At 39.0% G+C, this 22,887-nt stretch overlaps 1 long non-coding RNA gene across 4 annotated transcripts; it reads right to left on the bottom strand.

Annotated features, from left to right (window-relative positions):
- Positions 1–2,018: 2,018 nt before the first annotated feature.
- LOC112650801 (uncharacterized) lies at positions 2,019–18,898 on the bottom strand. 4 transcript variants are annotated; one of them, XR_003130458.3, is made up of 4 exons: positions 18,783–18,884; positions 14,320–14,387; positions 3,996–4,088; positions 2,019–2,180 (listed from the first exon to the last, which is right to left on the bottom strand). It is a non-coding gene; the product is annotated as an uncharacterized LOC112650801 (long non-coding RNA). The 4 variants fall into 4 exon arrangements; XR_007407060.1 differs by having other exon boundaries at positions 18,677–18,825; XR_007407059.1 differs by lacking the exon at positions 14,320–14,387 and having other exon boundaries at positions 2,020–2,180; positions 18,677–18,832.
- Between the last annotated feature and the right edge of the window lie 3,989 nt (positions 18,899–22,887).

The following is a 22,887-nucleotide window of genomic DNA, read 5'->3' as shown; positions in this document are numbered from 1 at the left end:
GAGAAATTCATCTTCTTACTCTTGAAGGCAAATATACAGCTAAGATGACAACTATATATAATATTATTATACTGGCCCAGTATTGCTATAATTTATGTTTTCTGTGATAAAAATGGTATCTTTTAGATGGGAAGATGTTGCCTCTGGTTATTGCTTCCACTTTTCTTCCTCCCATTAGCAAAGCCAATGGCCCTCCTTGCCCCCATTATCATAACTAGTTAGCTTGAATAGAGAATCTGTAATTCAAAATTTGAAGAAAATTCACCAGTGAATCATTTATAAAAATGATGAGTCATTTGGATTTATCATATAATATCATATTATATAATCATATAAAAACAATGGTCTTTAAGTCAGACCATCCCTTAACCTGAAGCCAGTTCTTTCTGAAGCCCTATCTACATCCAGAATTCAAATCTTTTACCTAGTGTATAGTCTTGTGATTTATTTCAGTTTCCTTATTGGTGACTAAATATAAAAAATCATATTAGAGAGCACTTGGGTGGCTCAGTTGGTTAAGTCACTGCCTTCAGCTCAGGTCATGATCTTAGGGTCCTGGGATTGACCCCTGCCTTGGACTCCCTGCTCAGTGGTGAGCCTGCTTCTCCCTCTCCCTCTGCTTCTCCCACCACTCATGTTCTCTCTCTCTCTCTCTCTCAAATAAATAAAATAAAATGTATTTTTTAAAAATCATATTAGAGACCAAAACCTATATCCATTCCAATGTCTTAGTGTTGTCTAATGTTACAGAATCAGTCAAAACTTCTAAATAAATATAAACACAGTTTAAAAAGATGGATCAAGTAGATTTTTCATTGGTCTGAAGGAGTCTTTGTATAAAGATTGTGTTAAAGCTGTACTAAGAGACTTCTTTTGAATTTTTGTTCTGGAGCCTAGAATTTAAAGAATCCTATTTATTAAGATGTAATAGATCCAAATAATACTTTAGCTCTGCACCCATAAGCATTGCATAATAGAAAATACTTTCTTTGCAAAAGTAATCTGTGTATTTTACTATATATTTGCCAAATATTGAGAAAGTCTGTCCTGCGATCTCCTAATATCATGAGTCACATTAATAAGATTTTAATTCTACAGTTATCAAAGGTCATCATGAGAACCAAAGACAGAGGGGTATGAGTTTAATTTGAAAAATACATCTGCATAAAGTATAAAAGGTATAAAATATTTTTTTGCAGAAAGATATCTGCAAAGAATATCTCCTCGGAACCCACAATGTTTGAAAATATTTTCTGGAAAGAAATTGAGCAATTAAAAAACAAATTTCACAACAAGGACCTGAAAAATACTTAATGGCCATATATTTTTTAAGAACATTAAAACTGATTCTTGAATTTAAATATAAATCTCCAAGTCGTGCTATGGAGCGGGCAAAGAATTGACAGAAGATATATGATGGCCATCAAACTTTATCCCTAAGCTGACTGCCAACTGGGGAGCATGTTTCCCCCTATTGCTTCTGCCAGAATTTCACTTATTTGGCAGAACTCACAAGGTGCATTATGGGGGCTTTCCACATTTCTCTGAAGTAGCCGATAAAAGCAGCTGTTGAGAGAAGATATGTGGACAAGGCATTGGATCATCTGAGAAAGCAACTCATATATTTCTTTGACCCACCCTCCTGCTGTGTGCCCTCTTCCCTTGCCAACTTTGGTAAATAATTTGAACATCTTGCAAGGATTGCAATGATTTTCTGATTTTTCCATGATGTTGGGCAGCTGACCTTCTTCCAATCATCGAGAATGACAATGGCAGCTGAAAGGCCCAGCACAGACAGGCTCAAGGGTAGAAGGTGCTTCTACTCTCTACCACTTTCTGTCTTCTACAGCTCCACCACTCCTACTCTTGCTTTCAGAAATAGCATGCTGAACATTTATGGCATCCTTTTGCTGATTTGTGAGTCCAAGATAGTTTCTAAATTGTTCATTTCTGCACATTTCAGAAAATAACTCTAAGACCATTAAATTCATCAAAGAGAATTAGGGAAAAATGAAAGGAAAGGAAATAAACATCTTTAAATTTAATTTTTTACATGACTCAAAAGAGGAAATTTCTATTTCTTATAACTGGTTACTCTCTTATCAGTAGTTCTTCATCATTTTGGGGTCACAGATTCCTATAAATATGTAAGTAGAGCAATGAAACTTCTCTCTACCTCCCTGAAAATGAAAAGAATTAGATACAATCAAAATTTAGTATGGAGCTTTAGAGTACTTAGAAACTTAACACTTTTCTCCCTTCCCCATCACAAAGTCAATCCTAGACCACAGATAGGATTCTGGCTCTAAACTACAAAAAGAAGTTGAACTACAGTGGGACTCCAGGTCTATCTTGCTTCCTAATTTAACAATTATTTGTGCTTTTCCAAGTCATTCTTTACAACAGGTTTCTAGATGGGATGATGTATATATTCTAGCTTAGTTCATGAATTATCTTTTTCTCTTTTACAAATATTATTTTGAATTGGTATAGGGTCCCATTGCAGAAGAGATATAAAATGGATAAAAAAAAAGAGAATTCTTTCTTTGGTGAATTGTTTCATTTATTAGTGGATACACTAGCAAAAATTTACAAATGAGAGTAAAAAAGGCATAGAAAAAAAATTCAGTCAGAGATCTCATCAGATTAATAATGACTCCAAATCACTCTGAAAGTCATCAACATTCTTTGTATCTAAGACCACGAATGCATATGGAAATACTTATTTTATGAGCATAATCTTGATGGTTATCCATAAATAGTAAATGCTTAATTACACACTATTCCCTGTGAAGCACTCTAGTAGGATTTCCTTATTACTCTTACTAGATTTAGCTATTTTCAATCTCACTAGGTAGACAGAGACAGACACACATAGATATAAATGGATAAATGCATTGATTGTAGGACTGGTCTACTTTGACAAAATAGAAATGCAGGTACGGATATTTAACCTATTACAAGAATACAGTTCATTATGTGTTCTTAGAATTATACAGACACATTTACAAAGCTGAGAAGAAAATGCATAAAATAAAAAAAAGATTTTGATGAAATATACCATGCTTAAATAAGTTAGGAGAAATAGCCTTAAGAATTCTTGCTTACAAATCTTGATTTCAATAGAGAAGGTATTCATGGGAGTAACTTAGAGTCTTAAAGATATGTATATAACTCTCACACAGATCAAACTGGTGGTTGCCAGCTGAGGGAGAGGTAAGGGGATGGGAAAATAGGTGAGAGGGATTAAGAGATAAAAACTTCCAGTTATAAAATAAATAACTCATGGGCAGCCCAGGTGGCTCAGCTGTTTAGCGCCACCTTCGGCCCAGGGCCTGATCCTGGAGACCCAGGATCGAGTCCTATGTCCGGCTCCCTGCATGGAGCCTGCTTCTCCCTCTGCCTATGTCTCTGCCTCTCTCTCTCTCTCTCTCTCTCTCTCTTTCTGTCTCTCATGAATAAATAAATAAAATATTTTTAAAAAAATTTTTAAGAAATAAATAAATAAATAAGTCATGAGGATGTAATAGACAGCATAGAGACCATAGTCAATAATATTGTAATAGATTTGTCTATGATAGATGGTAACTAGACCTATCAAGGTGATCATTTTGTATTGTACAAAAATATCAGATCACTATGTTTTACACCTGAAATATAACATTGCATATCAATTATAATTCAATTTAAAAATAAAGTACAAAAAAAGAATAAACCCCTAAAATAGGGGGGAAAGATATGCGCATACTCTTATCTTGTACTTTAAGAGTATCTTTACTATCTTTATACTAAAAGTGAACTGATGGACAAAGAGGTCATGTTTGAAGGTGTTAGAATGCTCAAAGCACAAATGCACTTGCTAGAGGTTCCTCACAATGGCATCTGGGATGCTAATCCCTTTGCTATGAGAATGTAGAAATAGCAATTATGTCAGAGAGGAATAATGTTTAAGAGGCTTTATTTCCCCCCCCCCAAAGACTAGAGAATATACTTACCTCAAATCATCGATAAGTATTTTAATACGCTTCAGAGGCAGATACATGTTAAGCTGTTTGGCTGTGTCATTTTCCATCATGTTAGTAGATGACCTAAATTGCCAGAGAAACCAAACATGCATAACAGAATCACACCATGCAGAGATAATGTTTAGCTACTGAGAAAAAAAGACCCTTATCTTATCCACACACCAGAATAAATGCAAAGTAGTTACATTTTTCAATGAAATCAATATACTAGAAAAATAGGTAAATATTTAAATATATGATTGAAGAGCCTTCAAAACACCAAAGGTACAAACCAAGAAATAACAGAATAATTTATTGAACTATGAAAAACTTAAATACCTAGGTCAACCAAGAATAGTAAAAACAAAAATTAATGAAAATTAAAATGACAACTGGGGAAATTTTTTCTTTTTTTTTAAATTATTTATTTATTTATGATAGTCACAGAGAGAGAGAGAGAGAGGCAGAGACACAGGCAGAGGGAGAAGCAGGCTCCATGCACTGGGAGCCTGACATGGGATTCGATCCCGGGTCTCCAGGATCGCGCCCTGTGCCAAAGGCAGGCGCCAAACCGCTGAGCCACCCAGGGATCCCCTTTTTTTTTTTTTAATTTTTGGGGGAAATTTTTTCAATGTAAATGACATCCACAGGAACAATGGCGTTGCTGTAGAAAAACCTTTCACAAGTTATGAGCATAAAAATTGATTCCCAAAAGAAAATAGTATGAAGATATGAATAAGCAATCAGTAAAGAAGACAAACAAATGATCAATAAATATATGGAAACTGCTCAATCTTAATAATCGAAGAAGTACAGCAAGACAATACTCTCTGATTCTTTACATATATAATCAATAAATATTTAAAGTGACCCCATTGCCCCACTAGCACTTTCCCTTGGTCCTTGAACAAGCATTCTCAACAAAGGTGTCTTGACTAGTTACAAAGTATGTGATGTGTAATTTGTTACTCAAAATAAATTACTAAAGATCTTAATACTTACTGCATATAGTTTTTGTTGAAAGAATGAATGAACTTGCAAATTAAGGCAGATTCAAGGAAAGCCCTGTAAAACTATAATTTGCTCACCTTCCCATGTATTTCCTTGACAGTAGAAAAAGGTAAAATTAGGGGCACCGAGGTGGCTCAGTTGGTTAAGCTTTTGACTCTTGATCTCAGCTCAGGTCTTGATCTAAGAGTTGTGAGTTCAAGCCCCACACTAGCTGTGGAGCCCACTTAAAAAAATAAAATCATATAATAAAACCCTAGATTCAATATAAAGAGGGAGAGTTAAGGGGTAGTATTCCCACAGCTGGTGTCAAGCCTTCCCTAGCATAGAGTTCCCCACAGAACACTGTGAGAGCATCTCTCCACCCTCTCCTTTTCTGTCTCGTTTCATAATCCTTGAATGCCTCATTGATCTCTTCCTTTAGACTATAAACACTATAAAGATTGCCAAAAGAATGAGTGAGAGGGAAAAAAGCAGGAAGGCAGTGATTCATCTTATTACTCATCTTTTTATCTCTTGGAAGAACTCAAAAAGTTACACCGTAGAATGAATGCTTAACGTATTCAACTTGAACACAGATGAGTTATTCTGGCTATAAAAAGGAATAATACATTGTCTCTGAAAATTAAACACTATCAGTCTAACAGCAGTTTCTGATTTCTAGGCAGAAGAAAAATCACAAAGGATAAACTATTGACTCAGGTGAAAAATGATACTGTAATTCTATTGTTATTTATTATTTCAAATGTATACTGTATTTTACATTTGGATAGCATTACACTAATGGTATAATAAAGATAAAGACAATAAGACACTGGATCCTATTTATTAATAAGCATCTAATGAACCCTGGTTTTATATTTCTTTATTTCTTCAACCATTTACTAGTGTTCACCACTTGGAGAGCACTATCCTAGTGCTGTTGTGAATAGAGAAATAGATTAAAATAGATTAAAATAGATCCAATCACAGAGGAGCTTATAATCTATTGGTGGAGACGTCCACGTTAAGAACTACAAACCAAAATAGAATGAAACATATACTGATATACATGCGATCAAATGCCTTAAGAAGGCAGAGGAAGAATGATTGAATCTTAACTTCCTCTTGCTGTCTATCCAGCCAAGTTTTTCTACCTCTATATGGGCTACAAATTTGCCCATCTACCTAGGCACACAACCAACCTACATCAACAAGTTGGAACACAATGGAAGGATTTGAAATCTATTGTCAGCCTTGTCTCCTGATATGAAGAATAGGCTAGGAGAATAGGTCTAACTCAGTGAAAGTCCATCTTGGCCTCTAAGTCAAATATGTAAGAGGTAAAGCCGCAGAAAAAAAGTAGTAGAGCTATACCAGCAACCAGATGCAAGATCCTAAAGAAATCCGGGACCAGTTGGAAAATCCGGAATGTGGTCACAAATCGAAGCTTGAGGTTGGAGAGTTAGACTTCAATTCCTGGGTAAAATAAAAAAATGGGGGGGGGAGGAGCAAGATGGCGGAAGAGCAGGGTCCCCAAATCACCTGTCTCCACCAAACTACCTAGAAAACCTTCAAATCATCCTGAAAATCTATGAATTCGGCCTGAGATTTAAAGAGAGACCAGCTGGAATGCTACAGTGAGAAGAGTTCGCGCATCTATCAAGGTAGGAAGACGGGGAAAAAGAAATAAAGGAACAAAGGCCTCCAAGGGGGAGGGGCCCGCGAGGAGCCGGGCTGAGGCCGGGGCGAGTGACCCCAGGACAGGAGAGCCCCGTCCCGGAGACGCAGGAGCTGCACCGACCTTCCCGGCGGAAAGGGGCTCCAGGGAGGTGGAGCAGGACCCAGGAGGGCGGGGATGCCCTCGGGCTCCCGGGGACAGTAACAGCAACTGCGCGCCCAGGAGAGTGCGCCGAGCTCCCTAAGGGCTGCAGCGCACGGCGGGACCCGGAGCAGCTGAAGGGGCTCGGGCGGCGGCTCCGCGGAGGGGGCTGCGCGGCCCCGGGAGCAGCTCGGAGGGGCTCGGGCAGAGGAAGAGGCTCCGTGCGGAGGGGCCTGCGCGGTTCCAGGAGCAGCTCGGAGGGGCTTGGGCGGCAGCTCCGCGGAGGGGGCTGCGCGGCCCGGGAGCGCGAATCCAACAGCGCAGGCTCCGGAGCACAGGGCGCCGGGACACAGCCCAGGATCCGGCCTCCCCCGGGACAGGCAGAGGCCGGGAGGGCCCAGGACAGCGAGGACGCTCCTGCCCCGAGCTGAGCAGATCAGCGGCCCCGCCCCGGAGCCTCCAGGCCCTGCAGACGGAGAGCTCAGGAGTTCCTGCCGGAGCTGAATCCAGGTTTCCAGAGCTGCCCCGCCACTGGGGCTGTTCCTCCTGCGGCCTCACGGGGTAAACAACCCCCACTGAGCCCTGCACCAGGCAGGGGCACAGCAGCTCCCCCAACTGCTAACACCTGAAAATCAGCACAACAGGCCCCTCCCCCAGAAGATCAGCTAGACGGACAACTTCCAGGAGAAGCCAAGGGACTTAAAGTACACAGAATCAGAAGACACTCCCCGGTGGTTCTTTTTTTGTTTGTTTGTTTTTGTTTTTGTTTTGTTTTGCTTTTTGATTTGTTTCCTTCCCCCACCCCCTTTTTTTCTCCTTTCTTTTTCTTTCTTTTTCTTCTTTTTTTTTTTTTTTTCGTTTTTTTTTTCTTTTTCTTCCCTTTTTTTTTTCTCTTTCTTTTCTTTCCTTCTTTCTCTCCTCTCTTTTTCTCTTTTTCCCAATACAACTTGCTTTTGGCCACTCTGCACTGAGCAAAATGACTAGAAGGAAAACCTCACCTCAAAAGAAAGAATCAGAAACAGTCCTCTCTCCCACAGAGTTACAAAATCTGGATTACAATTCAATGTCAGAAAGCCAATTCAGAAGCACTATTATACAGCTACTGGTGGCTCTAGAAAAAAGTATAAAGGACTCAAGAGACTTCATGACTGCAGAATTTAGAGCTAATCAGGCAGAAATTAAAAATCAATTGAATGAGATGCAATCCAAACTAGAAGTCCTAACGACGAGGATTAACGAGGTGGAAGAACGAGTGAGTGACCTAGAAGACAAGTTGATAGCAAAGAGGGAAACTGAGGAAAAAAGAGACAAACAATTAAAAGACCATGAAGATAGATTAAGGGAAATAAACGACAGCCTGAGGAAGAAAAACCTACGTTTAATTGGGTTCCCGAGGGCGCCGAAAGGGACAGAGGGCCAGAATATGTATTTGAACAAATTCTAGCTGAAAACTTTCCTAATCTGGGAAGGGAAACAGGCATTCAGATCCAGGAAATAGAGAGATCCCCCCCTAAAATCAATAAAAACCGTTCAACACCTCGACATTTAATTGTGAAGCTTGCAAATTCCAAAGATAAAGAGAAGATCCTTAAAGCAGCAAGAGACAAGAAATCCCTGACTTTTATGGGGAGGAGTATTAGGGTAACAGCAGACCTCTCCACAGAGACCTGGCAGGCCAGAAAGGGCTGGCAGGATATATTCAGGGTCCTAAATGAGAAGAACATGCAACCAAGAATACTTTATCCAGCAAGGCTCTCATTCAAAATGGAAGGAGAGATAAAGAGCTTCCAAGACAGGCAGCAACTAAAAGAATATGTGACCTCCAAACCAGCTCTGCAAGAAATTTTAAGGGGGACTCTTAAAATTCCCCTTTAAGAAGAAGTGCAGTGGAACAGTCCACAAAAACAAAGACTGAATAGATATCATGATGACACTAAACTCATATCTCTCAATAGTAACTCTGAATGTGAACGGGCTTAATGACCCCATCAAAAGGCGCAGGGTTTCAGACTGGATAAAAAAGCAGGACCCATCTATTTGCTGTCTACAAGAGACTCATTTTAGACAGAAGGACACCTACAGCCTGAAAATAAAAGGTTGGAGAACCATTTACCATTCGAATGGTCCTCAAAAGAAAGCAGGGGTAGCCATCCTTATATCAGATAAACTAAAATTTACCCCAAAGACTGTAGTGAGAGATGAAGAGGGACACTATATCATACTTAAAGGATCTATTCAACAAGAGGACTTAACAATCCTCAATATATATGCCCCGAATGTGGGAGCTGCCAAATATATAAATCAATTATTAACCAAAGTGAAGAAATACTTAGATAATAATACACTTATACTTGGTGACTTCAATCTAGCTCTTTCTATACTCGATAGGTCTTCTAAGCAAAACATCTCCAAAGAAACGAGAGCTTTAAATGATACACTGGACCAGATGGATTTCACAGATATCTACAGAACTTTACATCCAAACTCAACTGAATACACATTCTTCTCAAGCGCACATGGAACTTTCTCCAGAATAGACCACATATTGGGTCACAAATCGGGTCTGAACCGATACCAAAAGATTGGGATTGTCCCCTGCATATTCTCGGACCATAATGCCTTGAAATTAGAACTAAATCACAACAAGAAGTTTGGAAGGACCTCAAACACATGGAGGTTAAGGACCATCCTGCTAAAAGATAAAAGGGTCAACCAGGAAATTAAGGAAGAATTAAAAAGATTCATGGAAACTAATGAGAATGAAGATACAACCGTTCAAAATCTTTGGGATGCAGCAAAAGCAGTCCTAAGGGGGAAATACATCGCAATACAAGCATCCATTCAAAAACTGGAAAGAACTCAAATACAAAAGCTAACCTTACACATAAAGGAGCTAGAGAAAAAACAGCAAATAGATCCTACACCCAAGAGAAGAAGGGAGTTAATAAAGATTCGAGCAGAACTCAACGAAATCGAGACCAGAAGAACTGTGGAACAGATCAACAAAACCAGGAGTTGGTTCTTTGAAAGAATTAATAAGATAGATAAACCATTAGCCAGCCTTATTAAAAAGAAGAGAGAGAAGACTCAAATTAATAAAATCATGAATGAGAAAGGAGAGATCACTACCAACACCAAGGAAATACAAACGATTTTAAAAACATATTATGAACAGCTATACGCCAATAAATTAGGCAATCTAGAAGAAATGGACGCATTCCTGGAAAGCCACAAACTACCAAAACTGGAACAGGAAGAAATAGAAAACCTGAACAGGCCAATAACCAGGGAGGAAATTGAAGCAGTCATCAAAAACCTCCCAAGACACAAGAGTCCAGGGCCAGATGGCTTCCCAGGGGAATTTTATCAAACGTTTAAAGAAGAAATCATACCTATTCTCCTAAAGCTGTTTGGAAAGATAGAAAGAGATGGAGTACTTCCAAATTCGTTCTATGAAGCCAGCATCACCTTAATTCCAAAGCCAGACAAAGACCCCGCCAAAAAGGAGAATTACAGACCAATATCCCTGATGAACATGGATGCAAAAATTCTCAACAAGATACTGGCCAATAGGATCCAACAATACATTAAGAAAATTATTCACCATGACCAAGTAGGATTTATCCCTGGGACACAAGGCTGGTTCAACACCCGTAAAACAATCAATGTGATTCATCATATCAGCAAGAGAAAAACCAAGAACCATATGATCCTCTCATTGGATGCAGAGAAAGCATTTGACAAAATACAGCATCCATTCCTGATCAAAACTCTTCAGAGTGTAGGGATAGAGGGAACATTCCTCGACATCTTAAAAGCCATCTATGAAAAGCCCACAGCAAATATCATTCTCAATGGGGAAGCACTGGGAGCCTTTCCCCTAAGATCAGGAACAAGACAGGGATGTCCACTCTCACCACTGCTATTCAACATAGTACTGGAAGTCCTCGCCTCAGCAATCAGACAACAAAAAGACATTAAAGGCATTCAAATTGGCAAAGAAGAAGTCAAACTCTCCCTCTTCGCCGATGACATGATACTCTACATAGAAAACCCAAAAGTCTCCACCCCAAGATTGCTAGAACTCATACAGCAATTCGGTAGCGTGGCAGGATACAAAATCAATGCCCAGAAGTCAGTGGCATTTCTATACACTAACAATGAGTCTGAAGAAAGAGAAATTAAGGAGTCAATCCCATTTACAATTGCACCCAAAAGCATAAGATACCTAGGAATAAACCTCACCAAAGATGTAAAGGATCTATACCCTCAAAACTATAGAACACTTCTGAAAGAAATTGAGGAAGACACAAAGAGATGGAAAAATATTCCATGCTCATGGATTGGCAGAATTAATATTGTGAAAATGTCAATGTTACCCAGGGCAATATACACGTTTAATGCAATCCCTATCAAAATACCATGGACTTTCTTCAGAGAGTTAGAACAAATTATTTTAAGATTTGTGTGGAATCAGAAAAGACCCCGAATAGCCAGGGGAATTTTAAAAAAGAAAACCATATCTGGGGGCATCACAATGCCAGATTTCAGGTTGTACTACAAAGCTGTGGTCATCAAGACAGTGTGGTACTGGCACAAAAACAGACACATAGATCAGTGGAACAGAATAGAGAATCCAGAAGTGGACCCTGAACTTTATGGGCAACTAATATTCGATAAAGGAGGAAAGACTATCCATTGGAAGAAAGACAGTCTCTTCAATAAATGGTGCTGGGAAAATTGGACATCCACATGCAGAAGAATGAAACTAGACCACTCTCTTTCACCATACACAAAGATAAACTCAAAATGGATGAAAGATCTAAATGTGAGACAAGATTCCATCAAAATCCTAGAGAAGAACACAGGCAACACCCTTTTTGAACTCGGCCATAGTAACTTCTTGCAAGATACATCCACGAAGGCAAAAGAAACAAAAGCAAAAATGAACTATTGGGACTTCATCAAGATAAGAAGCTTTTGCACAGCAAAGGATACAGTCAACAAAACTCAAAGACAACCTACAGAATGGGAGAAGATATTTGCAAATGACATATCAGATAAAGGGATAGTTTCCAAGATCTATAAAGAACTTATTAAACTCAACACCAAAGAAACAAACAATCCAATCATGAAATGGGCAAAAGACATGAACAGAAATCTCACAGAGGAAGACATAGACATGGCCAACATGCATATGAGAAAATGCTCTGCATCACTTGCCATCAGGGAAATACAAATCAAAACTACAATGAGATACCACTTCACACCAGTGAGAATGGGGAAAATTAACAAGGCAGGAAACAACAAATGTTGGAGAGGATGCGGAGAAAAGGGAACCCTCTTACACTGTTGGTGGGAATGTGAACTGGTGCAGCCACTCTGGAAAACTGTGTGGAGGTTCCTCAAACAGTTAAAAATATACCTGCCCTACGACCCAGCAATTGCACTGTTGGGGATTTACCCCAAAGATACAAATGCAATGAAACGCCGGGACACCTGCACCCCGATGTTTCTAGCAGCAATGGCCACGATAGCCAAACTGTGGAAGGAGCCTCGGTGTCCAACGAAAGATGAATGGATAAAGAAGATGTGGTTTATGTATACAATGGAATATTACTCGGCTATTAGAAATGACAAATACCCACCATTTGCTTCAACGTGGATGGAACTGGAGGGTATTATGCTGAGTGAAGTAAGTCAGTCGGAGAAGGACAAACATTATATGTTCTCATTCATTTGGGGAATATAAATAATAGTGAAAGGGAAAATAAGGGAAGGGAGAAGAAATGTGTGGGAAATATCAGAAAGGGAGACAGAACGTAAAGACTGCTAACTCTGGGAAACGAACTAGGGGTGGTAGAAGGGGAGGAGGGCGGGGGGTGGGAGTGAATGGGTGACGGGCACTGGGTGTTATTCTGTATGTTAGTAAATTGAACACCAATAAAAAAATAAATTAAAAAAAAAAAATGGCTAAATGCAACTTGCTGTCCATATCTTAGGAAAATCGGGCTGTGGACACCTAGACTTGGGCACAGAGTCTAGGCAGAGGCAGCAGTTACTAGAACTGAGGCACATAGTAGCAGCAGCAGCTCTGGCTAAGTGTGCAGTCCCAGGTTAAGGCTGGACCTCTCCCAGTGTTTAAAGTCAGGATAAGGGCAGCCCTGGTGGCTCAGTGGTTTAGCGCCACCTTCAGCCCTGGGGTGTGATCCTGGAGACCCAGGATCAAGTCCCACGTCAGGCTCCCTGCATGGAGTGTGCTTCTCCCTTTGCCTGTGTCTCTGCCTTTCTCTCTCTCTCTCTGTCTCCCATGAATAAATAAATAAATAAAATCTTAAAAAATAAATATTAAAGTCAGGATAAGTTTTAGAGACAATTTAGGATTGAATTTGCATCAGGTGGGCCAGTCGACCCAGCTATAATTAAAAGCCATATATAACAAGCATGAATAAAAAGGGACTTTTTTTTAAGATTTTATTTATTAATTTGACAGATTGAGAGAGAGAGCACAAGCAAGGGGATTTGCAGGCAGAGGGAGAGGGAGAAGTAGGCTCCCCCGCTCCCACCCAGTAGAGCTCGATGGGGGGCTCGATCCCAAGACCCTGGGATCATGATGTGAGCCAAAGGCAGACACTTAACCAACTGAGCCACCCAGGTGCCCCTAAAAAGGGACCTTTAAAGAGATACATAAAAACAGCACGATCCCCATTGTCTGCGACTATCAAATTTCCAAATTTTCAAGCTACATTTGTTATCCATCTGTCCCCCCATCAGTTTTGAAAGGTTACAGCACAAGGCCAACTGAAGCACAACAAAACAACAACAAAGTCATTTTAGGTTAAATTTGATTTAGCAATAGAGGAGTCAGCACTTGGAAGAACAAAGGCAACATTTTGTGAAGTTACAATCTATTCCGATAACTCAAGGATTCTCAATGTTTCCCACGGGACACAGTAGACAGGATATTACCAAGGGTAACCGACGGGGGGGGGGGGGGGGCGTACAGAAGACTTGTTAATGAGTGATATACATTATAACCCAACCATCTGTGACTTCATGGACCCGTGAGACGAACGTCTTTGACTCAAGGAGATGGGAGCCAAGAACCTGGTCCTACTGGAAATGAACACAGTTGTGTAATAGTATCAGCCCAGGTTCACTGAGAATCTCTTGGTGTGTTTGTCTTTGGTATCAATCTTCCTTTGGTTAAGAATGTACCCACTTTGCAATTCAAAGTATTAAAACAATGTATGCAAATTAATTCACAGTTAAACCAAGGCATGTGATAGTGCAGATAAAATGCTGGAGGCCCTGGGAGCTGGAGGACAGTTCATTTCTGCAAACATTTATTAAACAACCACAGTGTTCTAGGCCTTCCTGTAACGAACATCCAGCTCCTCACCACATTCCCAATCTCTCCCAGCCTCTCCCAGCATTTCCAATTTCCACCCCCCCCACCCCAACTTTGTTAAGGTCAGTGTCGTTTCTCCCTGGGATAATTGCTACCCGAATTGCTGAGTTCTTGCCCTTCTCCAAGGTTCCACATCAGGGCTCAATCTAAACAAATTCCTCCCCTGTAAAAAAAAAAAAAAAAAAAAAAACGTTTAATGTTCCTCCTTGTTTCAGGATAAACACCAACTGGCTCTTAAGAGCTGCATGATGTGTCCCCACTTACCTCTCCTGTGTTACCATCCATCTCTTCCCTCAAGCCTCTTGTGCTCTAGCCATGCAGACATGTCTGCAGTTCACCGAGTGGGCTACACTCCTAAGTGCCTCAGTGCCTTTGCATATGCTCTCAGCACCGTGCCCCACAGTCCTCTGTCTCCTTCCAAGACTCAACCAAATACCTGCCTCATAAAATTTAAAAAAAAAAAAAATCCCTTGGCCCTGCAGCTAGTAGTGATACAATATCTCCCTAAGACCAAAACTAGAAGGATCATGCACTTTGGAGGGTCTCGTATGTCATAAACACAAAAATTAATTTATGAAAGAATATATGGACACCCCTTTCTCTTAGGATCTGGTGGTCAGCACTGACAGAGCAAGACTCATAACCCTAAATGTCTCTTCCATGACTAACATGATTCTGGCTCCAAAGAAACACATCTCCTTATCTCTAGCCATATGTCCTTAAAAAAAAAAAAGGCAACTGCAGCTGGACAACATAAAGGTTTGTGGGTCATGCCGACGCTGGAGACCGACGCTGCTGAGAGTGTGTGGAGAATTTGAGCCGTGGTAATGTTTAGGCAAAGAATGGACACGATAATCATGCTTTTCAAATAGCATATGTGCAGTAGATTCCTGCAAAACAAACTGCTATTCCTAGTGGAACCAAATACCCATTTTCTTGTTTGTCTATGTGCTCAAATTTATGGTTCCAGAGGTACTTGCAAATTAGTGAGAATTCACAACAGTCACACATGGTCGCAGAGGAACATTCTGCAACCGTTAACAATTCACATTACTCTTAAATTTTATATAAATAGATGTAACATGTGTGACTCATCAATCCAGTAAGCAACTACATGGACATTGGTCACTAGCATTGGGAATCATTTTATTTGTATAAAATGATTTTATATTGAATCGTTTTATTTGTATAAAAAACATTTAACAAGGGTCTCCTGGGTGGCTCAGTCAGTTGGGTGTCTGCCTTCAGCTCAGGTCATGGCCTCAGGGTCCTGGGGGACCCCTTGACCAGTGGGGAGCCTGCTTCTCCCACTGCCTCTGCCTACCTCCCCCAACCTTGTGCTCTCTCTCATTCTCTCTCAAGTGAATAAATAAAATCTTTTAAAAAATAAAAATAAAAACATGTGATACACTTTAGGGTAGACCTAAAGGGTATTATGCTAAGCAAAATAAGTGAGACAGAGAAAGACAAATACCATAGGATTTCACTTTAAGTGGAATCTAAAAAACAAAACAAATGAATAAGCAAACAAAAAGCAGAATCAGACCTAAAAATACAGAGAACAAACTGATGGTGTCTACAAGGGAGGGAGATGGGGGGATGGCAAAATGGGTGAGAGGGAGTAGGAAATGCAAGCTTCCAGCTCTGGAATGAGTCAGTCATGGAAGTAAAAAGTCCAGTGCAGGGAATATAGTTAATGGCATCATAATAGTGCTGCACGGTGACAGATGGTAGCTACACTTCTGGTGAACATAGCGTAACATTTAAAGTTGTTGAATCACTATGCTGTATACCCAAAACTAATGTAACATTGTGTGTCAAGTATACCCAAATAAAAAATACGTATTTAATACAGTTTAATTACATTTTCAAAAAATCAAATTATGAATTTCAGCTTCGGTTAATTTTTTAATTTTTTTGTTTTGTATTTTATTTTAATAAATAACTGAATATTCCATATAAAGAGAAATTTAGAAAAATATAAAAATAATTTAACTTTGGTACCTTTGTTTTAATTTACAATTTGATGAAAATATGTCCAAATTGTATGCAGGTATACAGTTAGCAGGTATAGAGTTAGCCACTTAGGTTACTATTATTAATAGTATACAAGTTATATGAAAATCTTGATTATAAAATGATAGCTACTTTGATAAAACTGAGGTCAGAAAAATATATCTGTGGGTAAATGCATTTTATTTATGAATTATGCCCATTATTGGGATGGCTGGGTGGCTCAGTGGTTGAGCGTCTGCCTTTGGCTCAGGTCGTGACCCTGGAGTCCTGGGATCGAGTCCCACATCCGGCTCCCTGCGTGGAGCCTGCTTCTCCTTCTGCCTGTGTCTCTCCCTCTCTCTCTCTGTGTCTCTCATGAATAAATACATAAAATCTTTTTTAAAAAATGAATTATGCCCATTGTTATTTTATTACTCGATCCAAATGTTGCTAGCCCTTCAACAGAATACACAGACATGCCCACTAATACTTAAATTCGGTTGTCTTTGATACATGTCAACTTTTAGCAATACAAAATTCACATACTTTCAAGTTTGTCATTATAAAAACAGCTTTGTGAAACTTGATTTATAATGTTTAAATATTTGAACATGTGGAATATAGGTCTTCATTTGTACCTCTTCCTAAGTCCTTCAAGTGTTAATAATGGGCCAGCGGCTCCCACAGCCACTGAACTCATGTCTTCTATGGAGGTACGTCATTGGACTGTAATTATTTGTTCACAATTTCCTTTTTTTTAACCCCTAAATGATGATCTTCACAAAGGCAGAGACTTTTTCATCTTTGTAACCATATGCCTAGGACAATTCCTGACACATAGTAGGATTTAAGTAAGTTGGATGAATTAATACATAAATAAAATAGGGCAACACTGTTTCAGAGCATGGATTTTTTTAGCCTGATTGCCCACATGGGCAATCCTGGTTCTGATATTGTCTTTTAACCTGGGATAGTTACCTTAACCTCTCAGCCCTTGGTTTCCTCATCTATTAAATAGAAATAATAAGAGTGCCCACCTCATACAGTTGTTATTAGGATTGAAGTATTAAATGAAATAATAAATGAGTCATATTTGCAAAGACCTAGAACTGTGGTTGCACATTAAGTAGTATTTACTAAATAAATCCCTAAATGAAATTACAGACACTTCTTTAGGCTTCAGTAGACAGCATCTCAGTCATCACAACAGCCCTATGAATTCCATACAGTTATTTTCCTCACTTAACATATGAGAATGTTGAGGCTTCAAGGACTGTAGAAACTTGTCCAAAACTACATAGTTGGAGAAGAGCAAAGTCAGGATTGGAATTCTAATTTTTGTGGAGGCAGAACCTAAACCCTTATCTACCAAATGCACTTTCTTTCCAGATACCATCGCTTTATTAAAATATGTGTGTGAGGGAAAAAGTGCATGTGTATAAATAGGGTACTCTTTCTTAATGCTAAATTTTATTTACTTTTTCATAAAGTGCATAAGGCTCTAAAAAGATTTCAAGGGAAAAAATATTATGAATCTAAACAAAAAAAAACAGTTGATGTTTGGCAGGCAATAAGTCAAAGAAGGTAAAATATTTTATTGCTAAATACGAATAAAAGCAGTGAGCTCGGATATAAGTCACTAGCCCTTAAAAATGCAACATGTCCCTAAATGACCTCAGATACTGAAATATTTTACAAGCACCATGATATTTATTCTATGGTACAGGAAGTACATGAGAATTTTTCCTGGTGAAAAAAGAAATAAAATTATTTCTGTCAGGTTGTTTTTGGAGCTAACACAATGGCTTTAATTCTCCTTCCAAGAACAAAATTAGAATTATCCTAGCACCACAGACATGTATTGCTAAGTGACTTCATAGGATTTGAGGGGGTTACCACTGTGTTATACCATTGAGTTTATAAGCTTTTCGTGAGACATTCTCTCCCCCTCAAGGATTATATATATGTAATCATATATATGTATACATATAATATATATATATAATATATATAATATATATAATTTTCATGTAACTTGTATACTAGTAATAATAGTAACCCAAGTGTCTAAATCTATACCTGCTCAATATATATTGCATATAGGGATTCCTGGGTGGCGCAGCGGTTTAGTGCCTGCCTTTGGCCCAGGGCATGATCCTAGAGACCTGGGATCAAATCCCACGTCAGGCTCCCGGTGCATGGAGCCTGCTTCTCCCTCTGCCTGTGTCTCTGCCTCTCTCTCTCTGTGTGACTATCATAAATAAATTTTTAAAAAATTAAATATATGTATATTGCATATATATTAATATACATATATTATATATATTATACATATGTGAGTATATATATATCTGTGTGTATTTATACATATAATTTCATAGGAAAAAATAGACATAGGTTTTTATAAAATGTACCTGCTAACATGGCCCAAAAGAGGAGGGATTTAAGATTATTTACCTAGGGATTTTGCACAATGCTGTTTTTGCCCTCCCAGGTTGAACTAGACAGTAGAGTCAGAAAAATATACTAAGAAATACAGCAAATGACAGGGGAAAAATCATACATAAAGGAAGATGATAAGCCACTTGTCCTCTGGAAGCAAGAACACAGTACACAGAAGTAGATTTGGTCAAGATGGTGATGTCATACTGGAACTGCCATTGACTTGTACTAAAATAGATTGATGACTTACCAACAGAACAGTTGAGGAGGTATTCTAGAATGGTGAAGAGGGTAGAAGACAGGGTCAGAGGGGCCCCTGAGATCACAGTTCCTGAAATGGAATGTATTCTCTCTGCCTCAGGCCATTGCTTTTGTATTCTCTGAGCACACTTTACACTGTTTATATATTCATCCTTCTGCTCTTTAAGAATTCACTTGCTGCATATATTCAGTGTAGGTCCTAGATCACAGAGGCACTAGTGACATTAATTTTTAAGGGAAGTCATTAAAGGAACAGAAAGAACGCAACAGATTTCCCATATTGCCCTGATTCCTAGTGCACATCACATTTATAATTACTGATGAATGTCTGAGACTCCCATGAGGTCAGAGGCTTCATCGTTTCACTGCCGTATTCCCACTGCTTGACATGTAGCAGGTACTTGATGAATATTTGTTTATTGATAACAATTCATTTGTCAATAGGGCAAGTGTGTTTTGTTTCTATTCTGAGTGAAATTTTGTTGTTCTTGAGGGAAGAACAAAAGATTTATGGAAACATACAGAACAGCAGATTTATGGAAACATACAGAAGATGTCTACAAGAATTGTAGTACTGCAGTAGCAAGGCTTACATAGACTCCCTCTACACTGCTTTTCTTTATTAATTTCCAAATTTTTCAAATTCCCAAACTTTATGTATGGAACAAGTCCATTGAAGTAACATGACCAGCATGAAAAGGATGGATGGTAGTTAGACAAGGCGGGAGGAGGAAAAACCAGCTGGCTGAAAAATTAAAGCAGCCCTGTGGACCTTTTTCTTGTGTGCAAATTGGTGATTATTTTTTTAAGACTTTTCTGAACCAATAATGATTTAAAAGAGTATTCTATGGCACCCAATATCAAAGAATCGCGTGCGGAGTCCAAATTCAATAACAACTCAACGATTCTGTTCACAAAGAGGGATGATTTTCCTCCACATTCACAGCATCATACTTCCCCATCTCCACATATTCAGAAGAATAGCATGGCATTCTCGTCTCCTCAAAAAAAAAGGGGGGGGGGTCTAAATTTTCCTTAGAGAAGACCAGCAAGATACAATTCTACAAAGCAGCAAATGCTGATGGGAGGAGTAAAGGTAGAGATGATTCAGCAGCAATGATGAGCATCATCTTTTAGGAGTGAAGATTTCTAGGAGGGAAAAAAAAAAGTTGTCCCAGATTTAGATAATTAAATAAGGTATAAAAAATTTCAAAGATCTTGCTAATGAACTCCCCAAATCGCTCTACCTGAAAAAAATCTCTTCAATCATCTTCCAGTTTACTGATGAAGATTCTTCTTTTCTTGCACACTTTTAACTTGATTGAGTAAAAAACCTAATTCTTGTCTGTGCATAGTTTCCATTTTTAAACACCTTTCTCAGTCTGTGGCCTGATGTTTTTAGATCTGTCATAATTCCCTTCCGGACCTTGTTAGTGGAAACCTCTGGAAAAACAGACTTAGACACCAAACACCTGCTCAATCCAATATTTTTCAAGGGACATTTCAGAAGTAACTTCAAAAGTTAATTTTAAAAACTTGTACGTTTGGGATCCCTAGGTGGCTCAGGGGTTTAGTGCCTGCCTTTGGCCCAGGGCATGATCCTGGAGTCCCGGGATCAAATCCTGCATCAGGCTCCCTGCATGGAGCCTGCTCCTCCCTCTGCCTGTGTCTCTGCTTCTCTCTCTGTGTGTCTATCATGAATAAATAAATAAAATCTCTAAAAATAAAAAATAAAAAATAAATAAAAACTTGTACCTTTCACGCTGTGCTGTAACATTTTGAAAATTCAGTTTTAATATTTTATTTAGATCTTCAAAAAGGAACATAAAGATGAACCAGGAGATATTGAGCTCAGACCTCACCACTCTTCGTTATTGACAGCATAACTGGTCATCAGATCATCTGGTCCTGTCAGTCTCTATGACGCCTATAGACTATGCAAGCCAAGTATGTAAAGTGTCAGTGTGGAAAAAGACGATTTGGACATTTTATTAACAAAGCAACTGAAAGATTATACTCTGCTGAAATTAACTCGGAGTGAATGCCTTTGTAGTGCATCAATGTCACCACAGCACTGTTTGCTTGCTTCCTGAACGAATAAGTCACCCATATGAAAAGATTTTGTTGGCAAGAGCTAAATTCTTATCTAGCAAAGTTTTTAAAAGCTAGTAGTAAGCACACTGAGCTCTGAATTTGGGTGGGCAAGCTGTATTGAATGCTCTGGCGTGGAAACCCTGCCCTGATAATCCCTGAGCTAAAAAAAAGATGCAGAACACAAAAGGCATCCCGACAGCGGGAACTGGCAACGCTCTCCCCTTCTGTGACCAAACCAGGAAGATTCGTCATTGCTGAACCATCTCCTCTTCTACTCTCCCATGAGCATTTGCTGCCTTGTAGAATTGTATCTTGCCGGTCTTCTCTAAGACGAATGTAGAACTCTTGTTGTTGTTAAAGAATCCAGAATACTCTTCTGAATATGTGGAGACAGGGAGGTATGATGCTGTTTATGTGCAGGAGAAGCAACCCCCTCATGAACAGTGTGGTGAAATTGCCACCCTCTGGCATTTTCCAGGTTGTGTGGGTAGAGGATGTGGATTTGTAACACAGGTTTATTGTATAAAAAGTATAAAACAGGGATCCCTGGGTGGCTCAGTGGTTGAGTGCCTGCCTTCAGCCCAGGACGTGTTTCTGGAGACCCAGGATCGAGGCCCACGTCAGGCTCCCTGCATGGAGCCTGTGTCTGCCTATGTCTCTGCCTCTCTCTGTGTGTCTCTCATGAATAAATAAATAAAATCTTAAAAAAAAAATAAAAAGTATAAAATACAATCTTATTGAATGAAGAAAACTGACCCGTAATCTTACTTCCCAAAGGCCACTATTGTGGTATGTCATTGTCCAGATATATAACCCTGAAAAGAAGAGAGGATCGATAGATGACAAATGGAGATTTTATTCATTTGTGATTTGCTTGTTTTGATTGTCAATAACTTATTAGTATTCTTATGTGTCAATTAATACATTTCTACAGAATAATATTTAATAGCAAAATAGTATTTTAGCAAATGGGCGAGCCAAATTTGTCTAATAAAGCCCTTACAGTTAGATATTTTATTGTTGTCAGTAGATTTTTGACAGGCAAATTTGTGATGAGCATCTTGCACAACACGTACATAAATATTTGTACACAGCTTTGATTTTTTTTTCTTGGTATGAATTTACAACATGTGAAAGAATATGCCTATCTTCAAGCTCTGGGTGTATGGTTTTGTTTTGTTTTGTTTTGTTTTGTTTTCTGAAAGGCAGACATGATATCATAAGGTCAGTGAGGAGTGCATTCCATACAGAATCACATTTACCATTCCTTGGGGATAAACAACCAAATATGGGGTTTAAGATTTTGATAAATATGTGGTCTAAAAAATATATGCGGTCTAATAGTTTAATAAAGAGAATCCGCTTACGAAAAAATAACACAAGTCATTTGCTTTCTTTTGAGGGAAACTTAAGCTTTCCTAAATCTCACAGGCTAACCTTAGCAAACACAGCCGATCACTGGGCCAACATTCTGTGTACTCGTGTCAGATCATCTGTGGCAGTGGAAGGCGACTTGAGGAAATGGGTTCCCTGTCTTTAACAGGTTTCCAGAGCTACTTCCCTGTCCTACAGGAAAAGAGGGGAGCATGATCATCCTTCCTCAAATGGAATGTAAGAAATCCAGACCTGCAATGGCTGTTCATTCCATCCTTCTTCTAGGAGTCAGAATCAGTTCGTCTTGTCAGATATTCATAATTATTGTCACAACGCGTTCCTGTATTAGTTTCCTATTGTTTCCATAACAAACTACCACAAACTTAGTGACTTAACACAACACAAATTTACTATCTTACAGTTCTCTAGGGCAGAAATTCTACATGGTTCTCATTGAGCTAAAATAAAATTATTAGCAATGTAAAATTCCTTTTTTG

Source organism: Canis lupus, chromosome 29, assembly GCF_003254725.2.
Source record: "Canis lupus dingo isolate Sandy chromosome 29, ASM325472v2, whole genome shotgun sequence".
Lineage (NCBI taxonomy): Eukaryota > Metazoa > Chordata > Mammalia > Carnivora > Canidae > Canis > Canis lupus.
This window is presented reverse-complemented; position numbering and strand designations above follow the sequence as displayed.